Source organism: Colobus angolensis, unplaced genomic scaffold, assembly GCF_000951035.1.
Source record: "Colobus angolensis palliatus isolate OR3802 unplaced genomic scaffold, Cang.pa_1.0 Scaffold22, whole genome shotgun sequence".
Classification (NCBI taxonomy): Eukaryota; Metazoa; Chordata; class Mammalia; order Primates; family Cercopithecidae; genus Colobus; species Colobus angolensis.
In genome coordinates, this window is record NW_012115377.1 from 2,853,917 (window position 1) to 2,858,764 (window position 4,848).

Consider the following 4,848-nt stretch of genomic DNA (forward strand, 5'->3'; position numbering starts at 1 on the left):
CTCGGCCTCCCAAAGTGCTGGGATTACTGGCGTGAGTCACCATGTCCAGCCTTTTTTTTTTTTTTTCCTTCAGATGGAAATTTTAGAGAAAATGCAAACCAAATTAAATTCCAGATGGCCCCTTCAACCCTTGCTCCCAGTGAAAGAAAATATACAACTATTAGGAGAAAACATAGAAGTTAAAAATAAAAATAATCTGGGCTGGGCGCGGTGGCTCACACCTGTAATCCCAGCACTTTGGGAGGCTGAGGTGGGCAGATCACAAGGTCAGGAGTTTGAGACCAGCCTGGCCAATATGGTGAAACCCGGTCTCTACTAAAAATACTAAAATTAGCCAGGTGTGGTGGTGCCTGCCTATAATCCCAGGACTCAGGAGGCTGAGGTGGGAGAATCACTTGAACCCAGGAGGCGAAGGTTGCAGTGAGCTGAGACCACGCCATTGCACTCCAACCTGGGTGACAGAGTGAGACTCCATCTCAAAAAAATATAAAAATAAAAATAATCTTACTGTGTTAAAGCATATTAAACCCAGAAACCTTTAATTAAAAGATTAATAACTGACTACAAATATAAAATTCCTACACACATATGCACATTAAAAAACTACTAGAAGATCAACAGGCAACACCAAGGAGGAAAGTTTTCCAAAACATGACAGACCAAAGACTGATTTCCTTAATATGTAAAGAGCATTTGGAAATCAATAACGATTAACAAGTCAATTGAAAATTGGGCACAGTGGCTCACTCCTGTAATCTCAGCACTTTGGGAGGCCAAGGTGGGTGGATCACCTGAGGTCAGGAGATCAAGGCCAGCCTGGACAATATGGTGAAACCCTGTCTCTACTAAAAATACAAAAGTTAGCCAGGTGTGGTGGTGGATGCCTGTAATTCCAGCTACTTGAGAGGCTGAGGCAGGAGAATGACTTCAACCCAGGAGGTGGATGTTGCAGTGAGCCAAGACTGCGCCACTGCACTCCAGTCTGGGCGACAGAGTGAGAGCCTGTCTTTAGAAAAACAAAACAGCCAGGCGCGGTGGCTCACGCCTGTAATTCCAGCACTTTGGGAGGCTGAGGCAGGTGGATCACGAGGTCAGGAGATCCAGACCATCCTGGCTAACACGGTGAAACCCTGTCTCTACTAAAAATACAAAAAATTAGCCAGGTGTGGTGGCGGGCACCTGTAGTCCCAGCTACTTGGGAGGCTGAGGCAGGAGAATGGCGTGAACCCGGGAGGCGGAGCTTGCAGTGAGCCGAGATCGCACCACTGCACTCCAGCCTGGGTGACAGAGCAAGACTCCGTCTCAAAAAAAAAAAAAAAAAAAGAAAGACAGAGGGAGAGAGCGAGAAAAAGAAGAGGAAAGAAAGAGAGAGAAAAGAAAAGGAAAGAAAGAGAAAGGCTGGGCGCAGTGGCTCGAAAAAAAAAAGAAAAACAAAACAAACAAATAAAAAATACTAGAAGATCAACAGGCAACATTAAGGGAGAACAGCTTCCAAAACATGATAGACAAGAGCCTGATATCCTTAATATGTAAAAAGCATCTAGAAATCGATATGGATTAACAAGTCAGTCAAAAAAAAGGAGAGACATGAATGGTTTTTTTTGTTGTTTTTGTTTTGTTTTTGAGCTAGGGTCTTGCTGTTTCTCACACTGGAATGCAGTGGCGCAATCTTGGCTCACTGCAACTGTGTACCACCCCTGCCAGCTAATTTTTGTATTTTTAGTAGAGACAGGGTTTCGCCATGTTGCCCAGGCTGGTCTTGAACTCCTGGGATTCAAGCAATCCTCCCGCCTCAGCCTCCCAAGGTGCTGAGATTACATCCTAAGCCACCGCACAAGAACGGTTTTCTGAAAAGGAGATACAAACGTCTTCTGGGCATAGGCAAGGGAGTTCATTCTCACTCATGGTAACCTAAATATAAAATAAAACTACCATGAAATACCTTTTTCTTCTTTTCATCCCTCTGGCTGGTAAAGATGAAAAAGTCTGAGCATTCGCTGTGTTTTCAGGGTTTGGGGAAAAGAGCAGCCTCATGCTGTTGGGGTTCAGAGTGTGAAATGGCGTAAGCTCTCTGACAATAGCTGTTTGAACAAGGTATAAGCCAGCAGTGTCCTTTCTGGGAAGGTATCCGTGTGCACAAAGAGAGATGAGAACATAATACATGCGCCAAGAAATTTACATGTAACACAGCAAAGTAGGAGGCTGGCACAATCCCTGACCTCCTTGAACAAAGGAGGGAAACTGAGGCCCGGAGAGGCGTAGTGGCAGAATGAGAACCCAGGCTGGGCTGGTCACTCTCTGGGGAAGGTGGGAGGCTGGCTCAACCTGAAGAACTAGGTCACCATGGCCCCCAGCCACCTCCCTATTCAGGCTGAATTCCAGGCCTCGCCCATCATAATTGCTGGTGTCCAAGAAGGTCAAAGGGAGGCCTGGGGACACTTGGCTTCAACATGGGGAGGCCAGGCTGAGCCCTGGGAGTGCTAGGTGCCACTTCCAGTTAATTCTGACTTTCTCATTAAGCTGTTAGGAAAAGCCTGGTGGCTGCAGGCGACCGGCCCTCTGCCTGGGTCTGTGGATTAGAGGGATCATGGTTTCTGCCTCAAGACACCGTATTATCTGCGGTGGGCAATTATGGAAGACCCAGGCAGACACTGACAAGCTCAGAGAATCCCTGAGCTCTGGAGTCTGGGAGGCTCAGAACTGTGGGATCACTGAACACACAGACTCCTCGGATCTTAGAACAGCTGGTATTTCGCCGTCCTCAGAGCTTTCTAGTGGGTGGGTGGGGGCTCTGAGCGGTAATCACCAGACATCCCCTCTGGCTGTCTTAGGGGAGAAAAAGATGCAGTAGTAAGTTTTAAGAAAGTTCAGCAGGAAGCAAAAGGAACAGGCATTTAAAAATGGGCCAGAGGCGGGGCAGGGTGGCTCTCGCCTGTAATCCCAGCACTTTGGAAGGCTGAGGCAGGAGGATTGCTTGAGGCCAGGATTTCAAGACTAGCCTAAGCCACATAGCGAGGCTCTGACTCTACAAAAAAAAAAATTTTTTTTTTTTTTTTTTTGAGACGGAATGTCACTTTTTCACCTAGGCTGGTGTGTGTGGCACGAACTCAGCTCACTGCAACCTCCACCTCCCAGGTTCAAGCGATTCTCCTGCGTCCTGAGTAGCTGAGATTACAGGCATGCGCCAACACGCCAGGCTATTTTTATATTTTTAGTAGACACGGGGTTTCACCGTGTTAGCCAGGCTGGTCTCGAACTCCTGACCTCAAGTGATCCGCCTGCCTCAGTCTCCCAAAGTGCTGGGATTACAGGCATGAGCCACCATGCCCGGCCAGAATTTTAAAATTAGCTGAGCGTGGTGGTGTGCGCCCCTGTAGTCCCAGCTATTCGGGAGACTGAGGCAAGTGGATCACCTGAGACCAGGAGTTGGAGGCTGCAGTGAGCTATGATCGTACCACTGCACTCCAGCCTGGGCAACAGAGCAAGACCCTCTCTCAAAAAAAAAAGAAAGAAACCTCTTCTATATTACAAGAGTCAAAGTATCTATAATTCCAGAATGTGGCAATGCCAAGGGCAGTGGATATGTTACAGATGGGGGCAAGTGGGCCCAGCACCCACCCTCCTTCCCTATTCGCCTACAGGATTGGTGGAATATGTAGGCCCCTCACCCACACTTCTCCCTGCTGCCCAGCCTCTGATGAACAGGCATTCTGGCCTATGTTGTTGTTTTATTTTATCTTATTTTATTTTATGAGACAGGGTCTTGCTCTGTCACCCAGGCTAGAGTACAGTGGCATGATCACAGCTCACTGCAGCCTCAGCCTCCCAGGCTCAAGCGACCCTCCCACCTCAGCCTCCTGAGTAGCTGGGACTACAGGCACGCACCTATAATCCCAGTTGTGGTGGCGGGTGCCTGTAATCCCAGCTACTCCAGAGGCTAAGGCAGGAGAATCACTTGAACCCAGAAGGCGGAGGTGGCAGTGAGCCAAGATCGTGCCACTGCACTCCAGCCTGGGCAACAAGAGCGAAACTCCATCTAAAGGAAGGAAGGGATGAAGGGAGAGAGGGAGGGAGGGAGGGAGGGAGGAAAGGGAAGGAAGGAGCGAAGGAAGGAAGGAGGGAGGGAGTCAGGGAGAGAAGGAGGGAAGGAGGGAAGGAAGGAAGGAAAGGGAGGGAGGGAGCAAAGGAAGGAAGGAAAGAGGGAGGGAGTCAGGGAGAGAAGGAGGAAAGGAGGGAAGGAAGGAAGGAAGGAAGGAAGGATAGATTGATACACTGCCAGGATGTTTGTTGGGCAAATGAAGGTTTATGGTGGTCCCTGTTGGCAAGTTGTGTTTTTCTAGCCTCATTCTATTAGAAACAAAGGCTATTTACCACCAACATGTTTAAACAAAGTAGCGTTCCTCATATATAAAGAGTGGTTAGAAATCAATAAAAATAAAGAAACACATGCAAAGAACGTGGATACACTTTAGACACACAAAAGACATAGGTGGGAAATTGTAAAAGACTTGTGAAAAAGTATTTTGCCACTCTAATATTTGACAAAAAGTTCCAATAATAGTTTTTGTGAAGGTACAAGGCAGTGAGAACTTGCATACATTGCTGGGATAAGTTAGTACCATCTTTCTGGAAGGCAAAATGGCCAAGTATATTGAAAGCCTTTGATGGAAAATAACCATAATGACTCACATTTGTGGAGTAACAATCTCATTTATTATCTTTCCCCATCAGAACAGAAACTCCCCAGCGGCTGTTTTTTCTGTTCTGTTCACCGCTGAGTTCCTGATGTCTGAAACAACTCAGGCCCCTGATTTTTATACCCAGCATGATCCCATCTACTCAGTTTTC